The sequence below is a fragment of the Mauremys reevesii genome, linkage group 8 (assembly GCF_016161935.1).
Source record: "Mauremys reevesii isolate NIE-2019 linkage group 8, ASM1616193v1, whole genome shotgun sequence".
Lineage (NCBI taxonomy): Eukaryota > Metazoa > Chordata > Testudines > Geoemydidae > Mauremys > Mauremys reevesii.
The window spans coordinates 66,313,706-66,339,536 of record NC_052630.1 but is presented as its reverse complement, the minus strand read 5'-3'; the positions used below and the strand labels follow the sequence as shown (position 1 = coordinate 66,339,536).

General features: G+C 40.3%; 1 long non-coding RNA gene across 2 annotated transcripts in view; it reads right to left on the bottom strand.

Annotated features, from left to right (window-relative positions):
* Positions 1–25,831, bottom strand: part of LOC120369646 — a 44,535-nt gene that overhangs the window by 17,713 nt on the left and 991 nt on the right. Inside the window, exon 2 of one of the 2 annotated variants that reach the window (XR_005583295.1) lies at positions 1,311–1,453. The exons of the other annotated variant lie outside the window; for it this stretch is intronic. This is a non-coding gene — a long non-coding RNA (uncharacterized LOC120369646). The remainder of the gene's footprint in view (positions 1–1,310; positions 1,454–25,831) is intronic. 2 annotated transcript variants of the gene reach the window in all.

Below are 25,831 nucleotides of genomic sequence, written 5' to 3'. Positions count from 1 at the left end.
TGAACATCTAGTCCATTATTTTAAGATGTTAGAGGTTCCCCATGAGTGGGGAGGAAATAATGCTGTTTCTTTTCTTCTTCTTTTTCTTCTGAAGAAATGCTCAACCGAGAAGGTAGAAATTAGGAAAAGTAATAATTATACCTGAAATGTTAATAAGTGGATATCTTTTCCAAACACATACAAGTTTTTAAATTTTAAAAGACATACACACACAAAAGATTTAGGGAAAAGGGAAAATTGTCTTTTATGTTGTTAGTGCCTAGCTCACTTAGCAGCTCCACCACGTGACAACAAATAACTAAAGAAAACCATTATTATGCAAACCATTTTGGCACAAAAGGGCATTACATATCTCATACAAAAGGGGATTTCTTTAAAAACACAGCACATTCAGTGTTTGGAGTTTGCAGTAGAAATTCATTGCCTTGCTTGCCAATATTATCATGCAGCTGGGTATTATGCTATTCCGTTTCTCTGAGGAAAGCACACAGAGAAATTCAAATGGTCTCAGATTAAACAGTTGTATTCAATTTAGCTATGTTGTCATATAACTTTTAATGACTTTTGGCATCTCTTCTCTCAGTACAAAGGTCACTATAAATATTTCTCACAGAGACTTTGCTTGCAAAAAAAGAAAACGTCAAAATTATATTTATTTTGATGAAAACTAGTGTAAGACAATATTAGACATTTTTTTTCAGTGCTGGAAACCAAGCCACTTTAGTGGGATTGACTGTATTGTACTTGTCTCATTTGACAAAGAAATAAACCTAAACATTAAACAGAAGTACCCTGTGCACTGTCCACCTTTAGCTAGAGAAGAGATTTTGTAATGGTATCTCTTACTTTAGTGCTGTCAACAAAACAAGAGACAGCCATATTTCAGTTTTCAGTTCAAGGTTACATTTTTCCTTGCCAGAAACCCCCACCCTATTTTAATAAAACAAAAATTAATCAACCAACCAGATTTTAGGTGAGTAAAAAAGTCAAATGTAGTTTCTCTTAGACAAATTAAACTCTTTAGAATCCAATCTTTCAAGCACTGATTTGGATGGGGAAAGTACATAAGTGTTTGCAGGATTAGGCCTGTAACTCCCCATATTCCTAACATTTGCTTATTTTGATGTTTTTCCTTACTTTTCATCAATATTTCATTTATTGTTCCAATTCTCTCCATATGGAATGGGATTTAAAACAGAGAAAAATCAGGACAGCTTAATAGGAAACTGCTTTTAAAAGTGTTCATTTAAAATAAAAACTTCCCTCTTTCTCTCTTTTATGATTTTAATTTTTCTTTTCTTTTCTCTCACTCATATTTTTGCCTTTAATTCCATTTTCAAGAAGCCATTCCTGGGAGGGTTTTTTCCTCCGTTTGTCCCTGATTTGCCCCAACATTGGTTCTTCTTTTGTGGCAGATGGTTGAAAGGCGTGTGCTATGTGCTGATTTTATCTGCTGGGAAACAAAGGAATGGCACAAAATGAACATTTCTGGAAAAAAACCCAGGCTTATTAAATGGTTTCTTGGCATGTGTTAGTACAGAAGCCAGACTTTCAGACACTGAAGCACACTGTGGCATTCAAACACTAATGCAAACTAGCCCTTGGTGTACAATAAAATTAGAAACAGAAAATGGAGAGCTTTGGAAAGCTGCACAGCAATGAGCATGTAGCTTGAACATAACTCCAAACTCTTCACATAAATCTGAAGTACAAAAGACATCACATAATATTGGTCCAAGCTCACTTGTTTATTAATAAATACTCTTTGTGTTCTATGGAAGGTCATGTACTTGTTTACTATGTAATGTTTTCCTGTTTTGATTTGTTAATTATGGCATCTCATGTACCAGTGTTAATGGGTAAGCCAATTAGAACAAAAAATAATGAAGAAAAACTTGGTTCAATCCAAGACCCTTAATGAATAATACACATTAGTGTATAGACAGGAACAAATTGTGAGTGTTAAAACTGAATTTTGGTTTCAAAATTTGTAAAAACTGGCACTCTATTTGAGCTGATTATGCACAAAGAAACCATGGAAAAATGTCTCTAAACAAGATATAAAAATAACACATTTGCAAAAATATAAATGTCAAATACAGATTTCACTCAGATGTGAATGCTTTCTGTCCATCAGTGTGCCCCAAATACTTTTATTCTCATGGGTGCACTGTCATATGATTCTGAAGTTCCCACTTCTGGAAAGTGAGACTGAAGGGAATGATTCTCTGAGATCAGTAAATCAGCTTTGTAGAATGTATCAAAATTCTCTAAAGAAATATATACAGGAATGGGACATCTAGGAGAATGTTAATAATGGTAATGTTTACAGTGCTGTCGTGATCTGAAGAAGAGCTCTGTGTAGCATGAAAGCTTGTCTCTTTCACCAGTAGAAGTTGGTCCCGTAAAAGATATCACCTTACCCACCTTGTCTCTCTAATAATGGTAATGCACAGATATAACACTTTCTATCTCAGTGCTGAGATACTGTTGTGCAATTATGCATAGTCCTTAGGTAAAGGATAAATTCTGCGGCAAATTCTGTGGCCATGGAATAGTCTTTTAAATTCGATTTCTTCTTCTTTGTTAAATTTTGAATTAGATTTCTTCACTTTTTTCATACATTATGCTATAGTTGAGGAAAGTAAATATCAGGAAACAAATGTTTTTTGCATATAGAGAAGTGGTATTTGTAGGAGCTCAGAGAAAATTCTTCAAGGATATAAGCTCTAACCTTCTATTTTGCAAATTAATGAGCTATGTCCAAGGTATTAAAAATCAAATGAGCACTCGCAAGATTAAAATGTTGTTAGAGGCACAGCCTATGCTCTGTCTGCATTCTGGGTATCCAAAATCTCCAGTCCCTTCTGTTTAGTTATTCCTACATTATCATTTCCCAAAGAACCCCATATTCATTTATCTGGAAGACAACCACATTTCTGCTGAAGTATTGCTAATTTTTCCACCCTTATTTTTTGTTTAATTCTTGAAATGCTCATATAAATACAAACAACTGTAAGCAACAATACAAAATGAAGGAAATACTTTAAACAAGACAAAACAACTGTTATCTGTCATTAATTAGTAATTACGAGCCTAAGTGGGTGGGCTTAATTGATGGTGAGTAATTTATTTCAAAATACTTCCAGGTTTGTTGTTTTAATCCATGGGTGAGCTTTTCCATCATCAACATTTCCAAAGCTTTGTTAAACCAAGATGTGGTCACTGGAAGGCCCTTTTTTCTTAGAATGATCAGCAACAGAAAATCTAGTAGTAGTTAATAAGTGAGATTTTATTTTTTTAGACCAAATTCTACTCTAATTTATGCTGGTTTAAAACTAGAGTAGCAGGAGGACTTCGGTTACATCACTCTGGATTTACACTGGTGTAACAGGGAGCAGAATTTAGCTCTGTGTTTCCAAACATTCCTCATTTCTTGTGACAGGAAATGCATCAGACACTTGAGAATTCCGGAAAGTTTGCAAAACCATACTTCGACACGCTTTCCTGGGAACCTGGCCTGCTACATTTTCCATCTTAAAGGCCCCTCCACATAAAATTTTCAAACCTCCCAGGCTATGGTATTGTACTCTTTTGGCATTATCTTAGGGTTCACTTAACTCTTCATCATTGCAATTCCTCTTGCAATTTTTCCAAGGGCCAATTCTTACAGAAGTATATTTGTACTAAATATTTCACAACCTAAAGCTCACTCTGAGACCGGTGAGCACAGGTAAACTGTATGGTGTCTTCCTCAGTTAACCCACCAGAACTTCTCCAAAACCTTTTCAGGTCTTTAAAACAGAATTATTTAAAAATCCCAAAATGTATATAGATCACAAGCTCCTTTAAATATTTTAGAGGCGATCACTTTTCTGTTCAAAAACTCTTCGTTTTTGCAATCTAAGTCTCTCAAATGAGAAAGCAATAATGATTGATTTATATTGGCCAAAAAAGCTTCTCTCATTTTTCAATCCAACTTCCTCTGAGATCCCATTGAGCTCTGAAGCTCAATTCTTTCCAAGAAAGTTTTCTTTAGGATTAACAGCCTATAGCATCACATCATTGTATCAGTGCCATTAACATTGCTATAACTAATGCTGTACCAGCATTTCCATAAACTCTTATTTTCAGAGCTTCATTACTTGGATACAAAAATCTATTTTATTCTGAAACTTGGCAAACAAGAAAACAGTCTGGTAGTGATTTTACTTTATTTTTGAATTTAGGGAAAAAATCTCCATGTGTATATTTAGGCTGGGATTTTGAAAGGGGCCCTGGCTGTCAATGGGACTTGGGCATCTAACTTCCTAAGGGCCTTTTGAAAAATCCCAGACTTACTTTGTAAGAACACACAAAATGTCTGGTTTCAAATGCTTTAAGCACATCACAATTCATAACTCCCCTCTGTTTTTATGAACTAGAGTGAAAAGGATGATGTAATGCCCATTTCCAAAGATCCCAAATTGGTTCTCCTCATTGCAGCACTAGGAAATATTTTGTTCAGATTCAATGACAAAAATCTTGGAATGATGTGGTCTCCCACCACCAATATGTTTGATGAACCAGTACACAATATCATAGGGAGCTGAAATGTATGTTAGAATCCTGATAAAAATTAAATAAAGGGCATATTAGCCCTTCAGCAGTTGGAGGTGGGGCTGAGAGGCCATGGAAATGTGAAAGGGCAGCCTTTGTGGCATACTTCTCCCTCCCCTGCCCAACTTCCCCAGGATCCATGGGAGGGGGTCTATGGTGATGTGGAGCTATACCTGAGGAGCAGTACGTCAAAGGTGGGTGTGGGCAGAGCTTGAGGAGCAGGTACATTATCCTCTCATGCACCCCAAAGTAATTCAAACTACCTGAAGCAACAATTACTTAAGATCTTTCTACCTCTGCACTGTGGACGCCCCTTTAGAGGGGTTCCGGAGGCACCATCTGGTAGGGAACTATGCCAGGGAAACTCCATGGAGCTTCCAATTCCCTTCATAGGTAATTCCTGCAGCAGGATGATTTGGTTCTGAGTCATTGCCACCAGGGACTGAGAAAATAAACATGACACCACACACCAGTATATTTGGTTCAAGGCAACAGGCTGCAACTTTAATAGCATCAAAGAAAATTGTACTAACCCAAGATGATGATCCAGCTGAATAAACTAGTTTCTGTGGTTACTTGTTCATTCCACAGCAACAGCTTTGCAGCGCAAAAGCAAAACCCTTTGCCCAGTTTCCCAAGTGATTTGGCCCCAAAGCTAAAAATGACGATCCAGTCTTTCCCCCCAGGGAAAAAAGAGGGTGCATACACGGGGTTGTTTTTAGTCTGTGTCCAACATCAGATCCAACATTTCTGTTTTTATTTAATGTATACCAGACCTTTTCTTTAGGAAAAGGGCCCAAATCATCCTACACACATAACAAGGGACTCTTGCCATAGAAATTACAGTGGATTATCATAATCACTCCTACAATTCACCTCAGGCCTTTAAATCATTATATCCAAACCCTCATGTCAAGAAAAAAGGTATTATCCCCAGCAAAAGACAGACAACAGCATCTCAGAAGAGAACTGAGCCACCATACGCTATTTGCTTGTGTGATCACAGGCCTGTCAAGTTCACGTATGAACCGTTGATCCTATTTTCCTCAGAAATGCTCCACCCAGTCTGGCTTGGAAAGCATCTGACTAGATGTTTTGTGAGAGCAATTCAATATAACCCTGAACAAATGTGATGCAGACTCTCGCCTCCACAGCTCTCTGCCTCAAACACCATGCATTTTATAAATAACTTGTAACTCAAGGACTGTGCAAGAAAGTCTCACACTAGACTAAAATCACCACTTTTCAAGTCTTACTATGAACTTGAAACTCAGCCAAGGTTCAACAGGCCTGACTCAGAATCCCTTTCTGTACCCCACCACTTACTCTTGAAGTCTTCTGGAGGCTTCAACATCATTTCTTTTCATGTTAATGGATTAAACTCTGCCAGAGTCTTTCTTAGATCTCTAGGGAGCTCCATCTAGCTGCCTCTGGGAATTGATTGGTAGCAACTGTCCCATCAGTCTGTGGTGAATGTGGCTGAAGGCTACTTAACACCACTGAGGAGAAGTAGTACAAGTAGTGGCCTGTTCCTACCACTGCCAGCTGCAGACCAAATCTGGGGCCTGAGAGATTTCCCAGACTCCTTTACTTAACTGCTAGAGAGAAACCCACAAGGTTTTGATAGCTACAGTTCAGGATTCCTTTATTTAAAGTGATATTTCTAAGGGTACGTCCATACTTACGGCCGGGTCGACAGGTAGCGTTCGACTTCTCGGAGTTTGAACTATCGCGTCTAATCTAGATGCGATAGTTCGAACTCCGAATGCGCTCCCGTCGACTCCGGAACTCCACCACCGCGAACGGTGGTGGCGGAGTCGACGGGGGAGCTGCGGACTTCGATCCCGCGGCGTCTGGACAGGTAAGAAGTTCGAACTAAGGTAGTTCGACTTCAGCTACGCTATTCGTGTAGCTGAAGTTGCGTATCTTAGTTCGACCCCCCACCCTAGTGTAGACCAGGCCTAAGTAGTTAATACATAAAGCAGACTGATGTTGCTTATTATTTTAAGAAAAAGCAACAGCAAATCTCATTTTGAAGTGATACAGGGTCTTCTTTGGTTATTATTATTAGTGACTATAAATTGTTAGCTCAGATTCTATGGTGAATATTATTAAATTAATATTCATCTTATATTATTTAAATTCTAAGCTGGACCCTGCTCTCATTGAAACAAATGGCTAAATACCCCATAGAGTTCAATGCAAGCTGCATTCACTCTAATGTGGTTGCTGTGGAAGACCCAACTAATTCATCAGCTCATTAGTACATGTTTTATATATAATCATTTAGTTTTGCTATTAAACCTGTGTAACTCATGTAAACACAGTGTGGGTCTTTGTCCCACACGAGTGGACACATTTTAAAAATAAAGCTATCAGAGGATGCTGGAAAGAACAGGTAAGCAAATGAGCAGAAAAAATATACAGACTTTTCATGTCTGGTATCCACATTTTATGATGACACAAAAACAAAGATATAAAAATTTTATTAAAGCTAATGTTTAAAATTAAATATACACAAGTTAAGAGGGAAGGTACTGTACATCTGGGGTCAGGCTTGAGTTATGAGGGATTACAGGTATTGGTTACAAGGATAACGAGATACATACATATCACATAACCAGCATAGACCCAGATTGGGGTGCAGGAGTTTTTAAAGTGTCAGTGGATAAGCGGGCTCAGGTACGCCACCCATGGAATGTATTAAGAGTCCAAGTCTGTATCAGTGTAGCGAATACGTACACGGGTGGGGTGCATCCCTTGGTTTGTCAGGGAAGGAAGTGGGTTATTTCCCTGGTTGGTGGTTTTGATTACTCAACCTGGTATTGATGGTGTCCTATGATGTGTTCTGTATAGATGTCTCTAGACCACCTGATGGTGTCAGACACCATGAGCTGTCTCATGAGTTGGGCGTATCGTCAACCGATTCCGCACACTCTCAGTACCTGCTTGTTGTGGGGATCCCACGAGCCCAGGGCTCCCACGGTTAGAGCGTGTATCTGGACCTCGTAGCCCTGGGCTCTCAGAGTGTCGGAAAGTGGGGTGTACTTCCCTTCCGTGCTCAGGCCTTGTGGAAGGCCGGTGATCTGTTTCAATCCACTTCACTTTGGAAGTACATATATGTTAATAAGGATTGTTTTGATGTATGGGATAGATATAACTCTGGTGCATAAGTAGAAATGGGCCAAAAAGAGCCACTGAACTGAAGTTCACCTCCAAATTGCTCCCTGTCCCTCTCCCCTCAAAGAAAACCCACCTTGAGATGAGCTGTCTTTCCATTGATAAGTGGTAAACCATTGTGAGGCCTCTAAGATATTAATTAAAAGTCTTGTGTACTTCCATAACCTTGTGGTACAGAGGACAGACATGGTTTTACTACATCTAGTCCTTAATGATTAAGAATAGACTACTTTTTGAAAGTGCCCTAGTATAAGTTCAGGATAACAAACTATCCCTCTATATGGTTATTCCTAACCACCACTGAATTTGTCAATGGGGTCAGAATTGACAGAACCAACTATATAAGCAATCAGCAGTATTATGTTTATGAATTAAAAAAACCAAACAAATAATAATTTGAATGTACATAAATTCTTGCATAATAATAATTCATGACACACAAGTTAGACATCATCTCCTAGACAATCTCTCTTTAGTGACTTTTGGAAATACTTACACTATAGCCAATGGCATCATAAAGTAGCCATTTTTGCGGGTTACAGAGCTAATAAGAATCTGACAAGTCAGAAGATTCAGTACAACATTATTGTAAAGTCCTAGATTTGTGAACGAACAAAACCCAAAAACTCTTTAAAAAAAATTACATATAAAAGGTGTTCAGTTTAAGTCTTGCAGTGGTATCCTGTACACGTGGGCCCTTTAGTGCACAAATCCTTTGCACATTATATAACATCTTAGTGATTTGGTGGTCTCACTCTCCTCCTTATTCTGGGGCAGGAGAAAGGCTGTCCATTACAACTAGGAATGGGCACCAGAAAGTCAATGTGCTGGATACTATAGATTAATGGTTCTCAATCCATAGCCCGCGAACTGCTTGCAGTCCAATCAGCACACAATTGCGGTGCATGTGACATCATCAGGGCCATACAGGTAGTATATATACAGGGGTGAAACTGAGCAGGTACAGGCCGGTACTCCGTACCGGTAAGAACACGCACTGACCCATACCCAGCCCTGCCCCTTTGCCTCACCTGTCGGGGGCTCTGCCGGTAGGGTCCGTACCGGCAGGGCCACCAAAAGGGAAGGCAAAAGGACATTAAAGGGCAAAGGAAGCAGCTGCCCTGGGGCCAGCAATTTCAAAGGGCCTGGGGCTCCAGATGCAGCAGCAGCAGCGGCATCTGGAGCTCTGGGCCCTTTAAATCAACAAGGGAGCCCTGGCGGCATGGGCCAAGGGCTGGCTGGGGATTGCTGACCTCCCAGCCCCACCCCTGCCACCCGAGGCCCTGCCCCTTCCAGGGGCCAGAGCCACTTCCCTCCCAGTACTGGTAAGTGTTCTCAGTTACTTTCACCCCTGTATATATATATATATCATGTGAATGTGGCCCACATAACACACAGAGAGCTGAGAAACACTGTTTATAGATGTTAGATCACTGAGTAAGTCACCTCCTAGACATATAGATTTAACCACAATTCTTTCACTTTTTTTCAGACAGCATTAGCTTATAGTAGCTTTGGTTTCAGTACATTACACATTCACTTTATTCCCTATTATATCCTTAGTTTTCCACATATAGCAACTGACTGCTGCATGCACACTCCCAGGCAAGGCTTTTTCCTACTAAAAGTCAGTTTGGCTTCTTACATTGAGAAGAATGGGTGGAATTTCTAATTCCTAGGTATTTTAATTGGACCCTATCCTGCTAACCTACAGTATCATACAAGTGCGTAACAGAATGAGGCAAGAATGAGGAAAAACTTTCTGCCACAAGCTAGATCCGGTCTCTGAAACTAAAATTTTCAAAAGATACATTTACTCAAGTGTGCTTGTTATATTTGAACATAGGTTCACATACAATGTGATAGATATGCAAAAAAAAATTATGCATCACAAAATACTATAGTTGTGATATATTGTTCTAGAGAAAGAATCTAAGGTGTCATCCTATAAACACTTTTTGCACTCTAAGCACATCGGAACTGGGAAATATTTGCAGGATTGGGGCCCAAGTATGTGTGTGATGAGCTAGAACAGAAAGTTGTACAGTAAGGGGGAAGTAAGAGATTCCATTTACAGGAATTTATGCAAGAGGTAAAGTGAATCTCTCAGGTTTTCCATTTTAAAATATCGAGACAAATATTTGTTTTCATGTTTCCTATTTTGCTTAATTTGATGAAGATGTAACAGAAGGAGCCATTTTGGCATGACATAGGCAATGTCAGTTGCTTCAGGAGTCTAGTAGGCAGGCCCTGAAGATGAACTGCTGAATTTGCTTCAGCTTGTACAACACAAAATAAAAACTGAAAAGTGAGGCTCTCTCTGACTCACTGTGTGTTCTCTTTGAAGAAAGAATTGTGATTGTTGGCAGAGGAAGGAAGGAGCTCGGACAAAACAAGGGAAGGAAGAAGTTGTTTTTTCTCTCCACCAGCCAGCTCCTTGGTTCCTGCTGCCAAGAATATAACTTTCATTTACAAGACAAACATAAATCTAATTATATATTATTTTAAATTTAATTTGAATTAGAGAAAATGCCAAGTCTTCGGAGTCAAGCTCTGTGACTGTTGCTTTTTGGGAGCAGAGAAGGGAAATATATACACATAAGACAAAGGATAACATTTTGATGTCAACAGCAAGTGTTCCCACTTCCATGTAAAAAAATAAAAATAAATATTTATAATTAACATACTTTAACTCTATGCAGAATTGTTTTTCTCTGCAGTGTTACTTTTGAGTAAAGACTAAAACCCTTACAGTAAAAGGCACTTATTTCACTCCATCTAAAAAAATCTAGATACATTTTGAACATGTGCATACCCAATAGGAGGCAAAGAACTCTGTTAATGATCCGAAAAGAGCTTCAAATTGTTCCCGTTCAGCTCAATGGAATGTTGACTCTGAAACCTAACAATAATTATTCTAATGTCATTAGCTATTTCCTGCTGATCTTCTCAGCAAAAATATCTACCTCCCCAACTCCTGAGAGCAGAGCTTGCATATAGTATGACCACTTTCTGAACCCCAATTGCTAATAGGTAAATTCATCTCCTTCCTATTTCTAACATAAAGCAAAAAGGAGACAAAGTTGGCCAAATATGAATTTCACTCATTTTATTATGTTTTTATTCAAGAAGTGAACTCTCTGTCTAATATGGAAGAAATGGCTAAAGATAATCTGAGATTTACACTTTTCTGCATTTATACTTTTGGTATCAGTTTGGATAACAGCAGAGACAAAAATGTTACAGATAAGTGTGGTCTCCAAGACTATTCCATTTCATGAGTAGCTGTGGCCTATTCTTACTAGAACTTCAGAAAGAAGCCACATTCACGAAATAAGACTTTCATACATTAAAGCTACTATGTTCAGAAAGTGTGTGGGGAGCAAGCTCTTTCTTGAGATACTATTAAAAAACTTGTAACTATTTAATTTAGATAGAAACAAAAGTCCTGAACACAGGAAATTATTTTGATCTGTTCCCATGATATAGCTTCTCGTTGTTTAAGAAAAATAGAACCTTCCATTCAGTATATTTAAGTATGTCTTTCCATGTCTTGATTAAGGTACTGGTTACAAAGCAAATCTTCACTCTGCCATTCTGGCAAATGGATGGAGAAATGGGTCCATGCCATACTGCTGTGAAATATTAGTAGAAAGAATACAACCTTCCACTTACCTAGAGACCACATACCCAAATCCCCCCCACTTTACTGAATTTTAAAAAATAAAGCAACATTTAAAGAAAATACAGGCTGAGCCCCCAGTCTGTGTCCTTGACATATTGATTTTTATTATAATATTTAGTTATAGTATCTCTAAGATAGTTACATATTCATCCAGATTTGGAATAAGCATATAAGATGGAAAATTTTTCACACAAGATAAATATAGAAACAAAGAAAAGCATGTCCCATTCTCACCAAAGTGCGAATCAAATCAATGATCATTCAATTGCTGCATGGCCTCTGAAGTCTTCATCACTTTGGATCCAGTCTTGCCAAATGCTCTCCATTCCCATCAATTTGAATGGGAGTTGAGGGTGTTAAGCACCTTGCTGGATCGGGCACTTAATTAGAAGTGAGACAGATCTGGCATTCTCCTGCAATATCTTTGGGCGATTTTACTGTATTAAAGCAGCAAAGAATCCTGTGGCCCACGATGATACATAAACAACTGTATTAAGTTTATGTATCATTGTGGGCCAGGGACAATATGTAATTCCACGGGGGAGGGTGAGCACAGCTTCTCCAGAAGTGAAGAACATTGTGGAGTGAATAAGCAAATTCACTCAGGTTGCAACACCTCTAGAGAAGTGCTGCCACCTGAAGAGGCTCATGTACATTAGTTCAAAATGGATTCTCCAGAGACCAAACAGACAGAGAAAGGACTTTGGATAAATAGCCCGAGTTTCAGGGACTTCTTTCTGAAGCAGCAGATGGACAGAATCTTCTATCCAAGTTGGGACCCCAATCTTTCTTGGGAAGGGTTGGAAGGACTTTGGCCTACGGAGGCCCCATAGCACTATTGAGTGACCTCTGGTAAGCTTGTAGCATGCATATGGGAACTTGTGTATGTTTTCTATGTTTTCTCTGTAATGTACTTTCCCCTTAAGAATAAATGTGCTCTTTTATAAAGAGCTGTGTGGTAGTTTACAACTGCTGGCAATTACATCGTTCATTAGTAAGGATACAATTTAGTCACAGAGGTCATGGATTTCATGACTTTAACAAACCTCTGTGACTTCCTTTGGCTTCAGCCCCCAGCACAGCAATCAGTCCCTCTCCCCCCCAATTATTTTTAGTAAAAGTCATGGACAGGTCGCTGGCTTCTGTGAATTTTTGTTTATTGCCCACGACCTGTCCATGACTTGTACTAAAAATAACCATGACAAAACCTTAACCTTGTTCATTAATTTTTGGAGAGAAAGCAAAGCACAGATGCTGGTCTGTTTAGGCAATCTGGCTTGCTGAGAATATGACAAATACGATTATTGCCATAAATGAGATGTTTAATAAAATCCATTTTCTGATACCAATATTAAATAAACATTTTGACACTTTATGTGTAGTTGCAGGCTACACATCTTACTGAGCAGCCACACTATCCTCAGAACTGTAAAAAGCAAACAATCCAGATATATGACTATTCTGATACATTTCTGAACTCTTTTTTCAATAACTATAAACCTTAAGTAATAAATGAGTATCATATTATTTTCTGTAGGGGGCAGTCTGAACAAAGCTTTTTTTTTTTACTGAAACAAACATCAGGAAAAAGTAGTTGGCCAAACCAATGTGTACAACGCTAATCATCGATGTCCAGAATGTTTTCATTGTTGGTTAACTAGAATTATTCTATAATTCATCCAATAGAAGATCCATAGTGAGTCATTTAGAAATGAATATTTATGTTCCCTCTGACCTCAGATATTCAAAGCCCTGTACAGGGTCACATAAGGAAACTATGGAAAACTTCCATGCAATTTATTTGCAGATAATTTCAATCCTTAGTTCAACAAGCTTGGTATGTGATACATGCCATCTGGTTACTGGTGAGATTCATAATCTAATTAAGTACTCAGGCAATAGATTTTATAGTAATTTAATTATGATTTATGATAGCTGAAATTATAGAAAAAAGGCTGGGAGAGGGAGACGAATTACAGTAGATGGAATGTTGTCGCTGCTGTTTAGTCTATTTTTAAATCTGGCTCTGATTCAGTTACCACTGCATATTTTGTTTTTCCCAAAACTGTATTCTGAACATGCTCTACAGTACCAAACTACTGTATTATTGGTATGAGTATTTCAATGAAATCACATGCGAAACCAGTAGCCTCAATCTGTTATGAATTTTCTAAGTATTTTTTTCTAGGACCACTGTGTCATCTAGAAATATATTTAAAAGCCTCCAAAACACTCTGTTGTGTAGAGAGGAAATGTCTGAAGAGCATATGGGCTTATTAATGTATTTATAGATAGCTCCAGCTACATACATGACAGTTTATGACGTCAGTCACAGGCAGAACTTTACTGGCAGCCAAAGATTCCTCAAAATTGTAATAAGGGAAGTTCAGCTCATTCTGAATAAATTGTTGTGCATTGGGGAACTATCATGCTATGTAGGAATGTAGAATAGAAAGCAGAACTTGAAACTCCAGCATCGTAGAACATAGCCAAGTCTGGGATCTACCTATCAGCAAACAAAAGACACTACAACAGATCAGAATTCTCAAGCTTTTCACTATATTCCAAAAGTCAAAGTCAGATAGGAATGTTCCCTCATATTGCAGTATGAATCTTGAAAAACATGACTTTGCCTAAAGTGAGAATAATAGAAGCATCAGCAGACCAAACATGTATGGAGCAACAAAACAAGATGGGCAGTCCTGAAAATTCAGACAAGGGTAGATGGATATAGAAGGGGCTGGAAAACACTGGCTGACCATATGTTAGCTTGGAGCACAAATATAAAAAAACCTTTATTTATTAGGTTCTCTTATGATATTTCCTTTGCTCAGTTAACCTGAGACCAGGACAACATACAGGGCTATTCCTGTTACTACTCTTGGAGTTGACATCGCCATGTATGTTCCAGTGGAAAGAAAAAAAAATCGACATTTTAAATTCTGACATTCCTGTATTGAGCTAAAAAGATGTTATTGGCCAATGGAGCTATGACAATTTACACCCACAGAAAATTTAGTCCATTATTCCAATCAACAAGTCAACGAAGACTCTTATAGTATTGGGAAGGTAAAGAAAATTCAGGCTTCATATAAACCTCTGCTGGAACAACTCAAATAGAGAAACATTAGGGATTCAGTGAATGTGTGTTTGATATTTTAATGATGACATTTGACATTACAGTAGGTTACGTGTGGCATGAATTTGTCACATTGCAAGAATCCTTCAAGGGAAAGATGAATACGGAAATGAAGGCCCAAATCCTATTTCTGCTGAAGATAACAGCAAAATTCCCATTGGTTTTAGTGTCAGCAGGATCAGGCCCAGATCAGTAAATCAAATTTGGGGAAAGGATCTTTAGTCATATAGAAAACAGCAAATAGCAGAAAGATGCCTTTGGATTTTTATTTTTTCATAAGATCTGAGAATATCCATTATACAACACTCTGCAGAAATAAATATTTTGTGTCCCTGTGAAGGGGTCACTCCCCACAGATACTGCCTAGTAATCAGGCAAGGGCATAGCAGGCTCTCTTCTTTTCTGACAGCCCTGTTCACAGCCACTCCAACCGTGTAGTGATCTGCCCCTTCCATATCCCAGTCCTCTGGCCAGGCCACAAGATGTCCACCCCTTTCAGCATATATAAAGAGAGTCCAATGAAGGATAGTCCCACTGTCAGGCAAGGGGTTGCAGGCCTCAACGGCCAATGTCCCAGGATCATGACCCTCTAAGTTATAGAGTCTTCCTAGTCTAGATTCTCCTGTATCTGGGGTAGTTTTTCACCTTCAGCCCTATCCAGGGATTGGTAGGGGAACATGGGCACCCTCTCAAAATGGAACAGGTGCAGAGAAGACCTACTAGGATGATCAGGAGAGTGGAAAGCCTATTTTATGAGAGGAGACTAGAAGACACTTGGCTTGTTTAGTTTAGCAAAAGGTATGCTGAGAGGGGATATGGTTACTTTCTATAAATACATCAGGGTGGTTAGATACCAGAGCGGGGAAGAGCTACTTAAGCTAAAGGACAATGTTGGCAAAAAACAAAACAACAACAACAACAACAAATGAAAATAAACTGTCCATGGACAAATTCAGAAGTTTTCTAACCACCAGGGTGATGAGGTTTTGGAACAGCCTCCCACATAAGAGCTGTGGGGGCAAATAACTTAGTTTTGAGAGAGAGCTGGACAAATTTATAAGTGTGATTGTATGATGGGGTTGCTTGTGATGGCAGGGACCAGAGCTCAGCAGTCCTGAGGCTCACTTCTGGTTTTTGTTTTGTGTTCCTCAAGCTTCAGTGTTTCAGTCACCTACCTGCAAAGGTCAGGAAGGGATTTTCCCCCCCCTATATCCCCAAAGTAAACTTGGTTCTTTTGGTTTTTTCCTCCAATCTCCTTCTTCTGAAGCCAAGCTAGAGATGGGTTGGGCCTGTGCTCTGCAGTGGCATCGAGCGTTTTTTCTCTCTTTCGGGTGCTTGGCTGACTGCTTGTTGCTCACACGCTCAGGGTCTCACTGATCACCATATGTGGGGTTAGGAAGGAATTTCCCCCAGGTCAGATTAGTAGTGACCCTGGGTTTTTCTCACCTTCCTCTGCTGCATGTGGGTACAAGTCACTTGCCAGGATTATCTGGGTATATTTCATTTAATCATTTACCTGCCATTTCAGGGACCTTGGGTACTGATCCACCTTGGTCCTGCCTATTCTCTGCCCGTATCTCATAATAGTCTAGCCTCCTGTGGGCTGTAATATTGGGGTCTTATTTCAGTTTCTGGATTTTGTGTGTGCATGCTGATGGCCTGTGATCTGCAAGAGGTCAGACTAGATGATCTGGTGCACCCTTCTCTCAAACTCTATGGGTGCATCCACACAGTGGGCAGTGGCGAGTCTCACAGCCCAGATCGATGGACTTGGGTTCACGGGGCTCAGCCAATAGCTCTAAAAAGAGCTGAGTAGGCACTGAGGCTTGGGTTGGAGCTCAGGCTCTGAAGCCTAGGGAAGGGGCGGGCTTCAGATCCTGAGCTCCAGCCTGAGCCCAATCTACACTGCTATTTTTATCACATAGCCTGACCCCTGCAAGCTGTATCTGTTAACCCAGGCTGTGAGACTCACCGCAGCTTACTATGTAGATGCACCCTATCACTCTTACCAGGTTCCAGTTGGGTCCTGTGGTGGGAAGTGAGTTTCTCACCCACAAGAGGTGCTGCACTGCTGCTCCCCGGACTGCTTCCTACCCTTTTCCTTACACAAAAGGGCAAAGCAAAGATATGTAAACAAAATAACTCAAGGATAAATCCCGGATCTTGCAAGTGTCCAAAATCCTTTCCCAGGCTGGGTAGATTCTCAGTAATCAGGACCCCAGGAGGCTAGACCTCCCATAGTGCTCCCTTGGAGGAGAGACAGTGTAGGTCTGTTTACCTCCATGGGGTGCCTGTTACTGAGCTATTCTGGTCACTTGTGAAGCTCCTCCTCCAGAACATGCATGCTTTGCAGGTGTGCTGGGGTAGGGCTGCCTGGACCCAAGGTAGATTTTTAACCCCTTCTTTTCCAGTGCAGGGTACACCCCATCACAATCCCTCATTTTGGGCTTTTGTCACATATTGTGTCCCCTATTTGAGCCTTGGCAGGTTGAAAGGTATGTTTACAGGAATACACAGAACTTTAGCACTGGAATGGGTTACCTAGGGAGGTGGTGGAATCTCCATCCTTAGAGGTTTTTAAGGTCAGTCTTGACAAAGCCCTGGCTGAGATGATTTATCTGGGGATTGGTCCTGCTTTAAGCAGGGGATTGGACTAGATGACCTCCTGAGGTCCCTTCCAACTCTGAGATTCTATGATCTATGATTCAAGAAAAGTGTGGTATATGGCTAGTTATTAACTTCAGTCATCTCATCAGCAATAACAACATGACCCACAAACCTCAGTGCCAACTGGCAGAGAGCACAAGGGTTCACAATGGTTACCGGAATCCCCTGGGTCTGGAATCTACATCCTAGTCATGCAAGAATGTTATGTGAGAGCCCAACTGAAAGCCTGTGTCACACTGGTCCTTGTAATTTTTGAAAAATGTATGTGAAGATAATGTTTAAGGAGATATGTATGCATATTGGAAATTATCTTCTTAAAGCCTTGAAGTTAAAGGCAGGTCACCCAGAGGTAACATGCCTTAAGACAGGTTCCACCAGGTTGGAGGTGAGAGATACTTATCGCCCTGGCTCACCATTGTGTATCTTACAATGGAGGTCTATTTTGGTACGGAGTCAAATGCTAATGAAGAGATTGTGGGGACTTCAGGAAAAGAAATTAACAGGAAGAGATCAATGGGATAGAGTATGGGGCGAAGAGTGCAGAACTCTGTTACAGATGAAGAACAAAGTTTGTCTAATATATCTAGGAACGTAGAGAGATGCACTGGCATCCTTCAGCTGGGGAGACGAGCTGCCAGTGGGCTTGTTCTTATGATTGACTTATCATTTTCCATAGCTTCCCTCCACTCCCAGCACCACCCAACCTTACATGTATTCATGGACACAGGACAGAGCTGAAGTCAGCCCCCATGTGGAGCCTTCTACTTCTCGCTTTGACATTTGTTGCTCCTTCACATCTGAGTTCTTAGGGACTGCCAAGCAAGTGCCACTGCTTCTCCCATTTCTAGAAACACTTTTGGAAAAGTCCTATAGATTTAGTAGGAACTAAATCAGTTGGGCTCGCCACAAATGTTTCTAAAAGCCTATCTGAATTAACAGACCATGCAAATCTTCTTACAGAAGTTTTGACCATTCCATAGAATTCTCTCTCAGGCATATGATGGTTTAAGAAACCCTATACAAACACAGACTGTTTATATTAAATGCCATAGGATTTTTCCACACAGGAAAGTCTTCAGAAGGAAAGACGAAGTGGATATTCACCCACGAAAGCTCATGCTCCACTATGTCCGTTAGTCTATAAGGTGCCACAGGACTCTTTGCTGCTTTTCCAGAAGGAAAGAAAGTGTACAGAACGTGCTGGCCCATCCCAAAACAACCCTTTGATCTGGAAAACACTTTCTTCCAATAGAAGCTCAACTAACACAGTCTCTCCTGCAAACAGTTTTCCCAGGACATACATCACAAATGCAGAACAATTCAGTGATAACATGAGGCTTTTCTTGTTTACAAGCTATTTTTATCCTAGGCTAAGTGAACTGAGAGACTAAAGCCAAGACTTTTTTTGTCCAGAATATTCTTAAGAAGTTATCAGGCAGCACAAGTGGTTATTATACTACAGATCAGGCCCATTGTGTGCATCTTCCAGGGAAAATGGCCATCAGATCTCAATAACAGCACTGAGTAGACCTATCAAGGCATGACTTACTCAACGTCTATAAACCAAGGAGAGTTGCCCATTCCATCTTGTGAGGAACGCAATTAAATCATTTGTTACTTTAACTGAGTTGCATGCCTTTGTGAGAAACAGTGCCAAATGGGAAACTAAAGACTGGAGCGTACTTGAAGGAAGCTTTAAATCAAAAATAGTGGCACAAAAATCAAGCCAAATGGTAAAATCTTTCAAGACCTGCACCTGCCTACTATCAGTAGGGAGAGAACTATTATATAGCACAGGCAGGTGAAGAAAAATCTGAAAGACGAGCGGGTAACACAATAGTCATCAGAGCCATTGAGTATATTTTCTCTTCCACTACTTGTGCTTAAATTCCCCAGTATAAATGAGAACTTGCATGAATGGTAGCAGGCGATGGCAGTGAAAGACGGATAGTAGATCTCTAAATAATAAAAGTGGGTATCACAGGCAACAAGTCCTTTATGAGCAGATGAGCTCAATTTGGAAAGGGTGTGCTAGTAAACTAGGAGACACACTGAGATGTAATGAGAAAACACACTGTTAGACATAAAGTCATCATTTGATGAAGGCAGGGTACTGGGCATAAACATATTATAGTTCCATCCACCTCTGTTTACTTCCTCCATCTTTAATTTAGGTGAGATAAATTGTCTAAATCTATAGCAATCTAGTTTTTCATGTTGTATGTTTGTGGGTCTATAACTACTGAAGCAACTGAATATTTGGGAGCAGATGTAAGTGTTTATGTTAATATTTATTGTTGGATTTTGAAACCAATAAAAAACCTTTCACTTCTTATTTGGAATTAGAATTCATGCTAACTGTACTTTCATTAACTACATACTTTTTTAAAAAAATGATTGCATGAAGTTTGTTTAAATGGGTTTACTAGCTCACTAATTGAAGTTCATTTCATTAACTGAAATTTGGTATGTGTATTTACTAAAGGAGCAATTACTAAGGTACTAATTAAATAATTGGAAGTTGACTGCACATGTAAGTTAAGGTCATTAGGGCTGCATTCCAGCATGGATTTGTGAAGTTTTCAAATGTTTAGGTGAAATGTTTTGAATGGTGATCAGAGAGAAACTGCATATATTTGCACAGATTTGTTGCAGGGCATTGTCTTATTTTTTACAATGTTTCAAGTAATTGTGCTATGAACTGCTTTTTTTGGTAAGGAAAAATGGATCTTTTCAACAAAAACTCGGATTTATTAAAATTTTTTGTCATGAGAGGGGCTGAATGGACAGATCATTTGAAAAACTGCTTCTCGTAGACAGATTTTCTAAATGGGAGGGGAAACTTCTAGGTGCTTAAAACCATAAAGGGAAGAAAAAAGAACCTACTAGCTCCACATTACCCATTCTAACTTTTGGGTTTCATTTAGAATATTTGCATCAGACATGTTTAGATGCATCCAGAGTCTTTGAAGTTTCTTTGGTTTAGTTATAGCAACAACTGAAAACGCTATATCATTTCATCTCTAGGAGGAAAACATAACAATAAATAAGAAACCAACAGGAAAAGGTCCTTGTAAAAGTTGCTTAATTAACTCTTCCTATCAGAGTAGCTGTATGCATAACATAAAAGCCTTTAACCCCTTTTCAAAAAATAACTGCATGACTTCAGAAAACTTTAAACCTGTGGAAAGTAAGTGAAGACAATATGAATGCAAAGTGCATGACTGCTATCCAGAGAACAATGTAGCATTCAGAAATAGTTCATTACTTTTTTAAAATGTTTGGTAAATTTAAATTTTAATATTTTACACTGTTAGCATGTTTAATAAAAAATAGTTTAGACCAGGTCATCAAATTTCATGCATTAATATCTGCTTCTGGGTTTGTTGCTGGAATTAAATATTACAACAGGATTAATATTATATTTCATTCTATATATTATTCAAGATGAGACTGTCTCCATTACTCATGGTCTAGTAGCAAAAAAACAATCCCTGGGTGCTATTTTCTTTTCCAGGGTTATAGCAGAAACAGGGATCTGGCCACATGGGTTAAGGAAAGGGATTCTATGTGTTTCAGTACAGACTGTAATCAGGCTTAATATGTTACGTAGGTTGATTCATCATTGGCTTCAGGGGGAGCAGGCCCCTAAAGCAGAATAATTGTACAGTTATACCAGCAGCTAAACAATAAGGATTCCAAACATCATTCTTATTTATATTAGGCAGTGCCTAGAGGACTCAATCAAGACTGGGGCTCCACTCAGCTAGGCACTGCATATCTATATGTAACCCTTCTGCCGGGCCGAAACGATAGCAGCAAGGGCCGGGTTCAATACATAGGGGTCCCTTCCCCACAACATAATGCAAAACCAGCTCGAGCCCCCACCCAGTGACCTGGGAAAATCTTACACACACCCCTGGGCGCCTCGAGGAGGCAATACTTCCCCTCTCGCAAGCACAGAGTCTTGGTGTAGCAGAAAAGGTTTAATACATGATAAACAACAAGCATTAAATTGGGAAAATACCTCAGCTAGAGTTCATAGGTCAAACTGTGAGCAAAGACCCATCCCAGCAAATTGGGCCATGTCCTTCTCTCGGGGCCCTTGAGTCCAGCAACCCCCAAATCACCCACAGTCCCAAAAGTCCCACAATCCAAAAGTCTCTGTCCTGGGTCAGTGCAGCCCCAGAGTTCAAGAGTCTCTCTGCAGAGGTCCCCCTCCCCAGCCTGGGTAGAAAGGGGCACCTTACGTGGTTTCGGGGCCAACTGCCCTGCCTCTTCGTGGGGTTCTGCTTCCACTAGTCATCCCCACAAACAGCTCAGCTTGCTCTATGGGCTGCTCCGCTCTTCCAGCTGCTCTGGTCCACCAGCCGTCCTCGCGAGCTGCTTGGCTCCACTCACCCAGTGGCTGCAAACTGCTCCACTCTGCTCTGCCAGATGCTCTGCTCCACAGTATTGCTTCAGGCTCCCCCACTCATTAGCACAGTACTCAGTGCTCTCAGCTCAGCAAGTCCAGCTCTTCAGTGATTTCAGCTCTTAGTGATTCCAGCTCATAGTAGGGGAGCCCCAGTGCCAGTGAGTTCAGCTCAGTAACCTGTATCTAGATTCTTAAGGGAATCAAAAATTAACTCTGACATTCCACAGTGGAGAGAGGCATGGGTGGAACTGGTGCTTCTGGCTCACACAAGAAGCCTGCACCACCCAGTACAGATATCTGTCCCCAGCCTCTCTCCTTTCAATGGGTTTTGGAACCCATGTGCCCCATCTAGCAAGCGCTATCCAGCTGACAATGAAACCCCCCATCACAAGACAATTTTGTAGTTCCCCATTTACCCAATCAGGGTGACAACATTTCATTCCTCCTGCCCCAATAACAACGAAATTGGGGCTCCCACAGCTGTGAAAATAACCATCCCATGCTGCTTTGCGGTATGCTAAGTGGGGTGGGAGTGCCCATGCAAATAACTGAAATGCTAATGCAAATACTTGAAACTTCCACTCTGCACTCCCCATAATCTACCACCAGATGTCAGGGTAGAGCTCATCCTGACTCTGCTTACATATATATATGGTAAGGGACTGTCCCTGCCCAGAAGAGTTTACAATCTAAATAGGCAGAGAGTTGAAGGAGAGAAATATTGCAATCCTCATTTTATAGATGGGGAACTGAGGCAAAGATAAACTAAATGGTTTTCCTAAAGCAACACAAGGCATCTGTGGTAGAGATAGGAATTGAACCTAGTTATATAGAGTCCAAGTACAGTGCCTTGACCACAAGACCATCCTCACTCCTGCAGGAATCTAGATGTCATGAATGAAGTGTTACTGTAGCAGGCAATCCACAAGGGAATGGGGTGAGAAATGGGTGTGTGCGCCCACAAATGGTAAAAAGGCCAGTGGGTCTGCACTCAGCACATATATGGACCAAACCCTACATAGGGGGCTATGTATACATCCTCTGTACAGTGCACTAACTGGCACCTTGGGTACTGCTACATATTTCTTCCTAACAGGATTTCTTCCTTCTTACCCACTGGATAGCAGAACTTTTCCATGGAAGCAAAGTGAATTAGCAGTTTCAAACTACAGGTCCAAATTTAACTTTTTGAGCCAATTTCTATTAAAACTATTAATATTTTCCTAAAATATTCCTTAAAACAAGCATTATTTTTGTGGTGTATTGAAAATTACAGGCTATCATTTTAAATCGTAAGGGGCCCCCTGGTCCTGTTTGCAGGCTATGGGACCCTGAGGGAAGTGTGCAATCTGGGTCCTGTGCAGTGGGTCTTCAAAAGAGCCAACCTGGAGCAAAATGGGTTGAACTGTGCCTCTCTGTCTCAGGGAAGAGTCTACAGTGTCTCTCTGTATTTGTTTGTTGTGTGTTCGAGTTTTGGATTCTAAGAAATATAGTAGGGTTATGTTAGCAGTCATTCAGGAAGAGTATTTTTAGTTCTTTTTAATACTTTGCGTGTCTGCCTTGAACATAAATTTCCTATTCTGTCATGGATGTTGCACTGTGTGAAATAACACCATACTCTAACAATGACTTGGAATTAAAGCTAATTAGGTCATGACACCAGAAGCCAATTAAAAATGGTATGTGTGAAAGCATCCCTCCCTTAAATGTCTTAGGCAATTAAGGGTTTGGCTGGTAAAAATAACTAGGGCTGGGCTCTGCCACCATTAGTAATGTTCAATGAGTGGGGCTATTGGTACAGTAAGGTGTTTCTTGTGTGAGCAACTGTGGTAGAATTGGGTGATGAGTACAGTAGATTTATGACCTGGCATTGATATCATTTTATGAACTCCAGATGAAAAATATCAAAGAGCATATTTGCATTATATTATGAAGTAATGAGCGTGTAGATTTTATTTCACATCTCACTACAAGGCTGGAGTCTGTCAAAGGATACACTCTGATTTTGGTTAAATATAGAATCTGTGTTATACATTTGAGCCATTTAGGCACATAAAAGCCTTCAGAGCAGAGGGGAGTCATGCCTTCCTGAGGGAGCTCAGGCAGCTCATTGCCATGGGGGAGGGAACACCTCATCAAGGAGCATATTTACTCCCACTGCCCCAGCCCTAATCCTCAGTGTGATGTAAAAGGGGCCAGAGCCATAGCTCCGCCTCCTCTTGCCCCCTCTATGCTGCATTTTTTCCATGGTTGGAGTAGGGAAGAAGGGACAGGACTTCTATTTTCTCTAGCTTTTATGTATTTTGTGCTAGTGGGCTGGAGGAGGGGGGTCAGTCAGTCCAAGAGGTAACATCGATGAGACAAGAGCTCTAGAGCCAGAGTCAGTTCCCCTACTTTGGCTGCTTTTTCAATTCCTGCTAAGTAGAAAGAAAAAAGTTATCTTTACTGCCTACTGGAGATTCTCCCAGCATGGGGGAGTCCACAGGTGGCATAGTGGCTCCTACACTACCCTATATTGGCTCTCATCATAACGGGCATGGCTAGAAAGCTGCCATATCCAGCTGACCTGCAACTGTTGCAAAAGCCCCTTGGAGGCCATTACCAGCCAGTGCAAGTTAGACCAGCCCTGACATTGCTCTAGATTGAGGCACTGGATCAGTCCTTTGTGCTCCCTCACTATGCCCTCTTCCCCCAACAGTTCCAGGCACAGAAAACCCAGTCCTGGGGGCCTGGCCCATACATTTTTATCTTAATTAAATGAAAACAACTATGGTTAATGACACATTACAATTTCACAGTTAAAATGAGAAAAACAAGTATGCATGAAATTAATAACTTTAGGCTCTTATGGCAATATTAACTCAAATACATTGCATATATGCCATATTTTCTATTCTTTCTTTTCTAGTTAAATGCATAGCTTCATCTTGTTACTATCACAAAATATATAGACTGTGCACTAGAGACAACTTTATATTCTACTAGGAGTCTTAACTTTTGTATTTGTTGGTTTCTTGGCCTTTTGGCTAAAATCAAATATATTAACCTAGTTATTTCCTAGCTTTATTTTAAAAAGAAAGAGAAAAGTATATGCTTGATAACGCTAGCATTTAAATAGTCCCAATTAGGCTATGAATTTAATGCATCACTGAGATAGAGAGGGTAGAGGCAGAATTCATACCACTTTTAAGTGACTAGCCTGGAGTGTGTGCTGATGTTGATATTATTTCTAAACTGTGCTGCTGCTCTGGAGACAGTTTTCACAGGGCTGGATCAAACAGCAGCAGTTCATCTATTTACATTGCAATAGCTGTATCTGGTCAATAGAACAGAACTTCCATTGAAGTAAAAACTCGGTATTTGCAAAATAATTCAAGAAAAAGCAAAAATTCTAGAGAGCTATTAAAAATTGTGGGGTCCATAATGTTTTTGTGATAGTGACTTTCTCCCTTTTCTGGATAGAAAGGATGGTCTTGTGTTTAAGGCACTGGTGTCAGACACTGGAGATCTGAGTTACTTTCCTGCTCTGCCACCAGCCTCCTGTCTGACCTTGTGCAAGTCACTTAATCTCTCAGCATTTCTTAAAAACAACATGCACACCCCACCACTACACTCATGAATAGCAAAATTTCTGAGCAGACTCAGTAGGCATCTCTCTGAGATTAAGGGCCATATTCTCAAAAGAGCTTAGTGCCCATAACTGGGGTCAGAGTTTCAAACTGTTGGGGGAAGAGGGCATAGTGAGGGAGCATGAAGGACTGATCCAGTGCCTCAGTCTAGAGCAATGTCAGGGCTGGTCTAACTGCACTGGCTGGTAATGGACTCCAAGGGGTTTTTGCAACAGTTGCAGGTCAGCTGAATATGGCAGCTCTCTAGCCATGCCCGTTATGATGAGAGCCAATATAGGGTAGTGTAGGAGCCACTATGCCACCTGTGGACTCCCCCATGCTGGGAGAATCTCCAGTAGGCAGTAAAGATAACTTTTTTCTTTCTATTTAGCAGGAATTGAAAAAGCAGCCAAAGTTAGTTGGTTTGACCAAGTTATGGTCAGAGTTTCAAACCAACTCAGATCCAACCCAGTTAGACCAAGGTAAATGGCAGGATTTCACAAGAGCTCAGCACATTATGCAAATACAGGAGAACA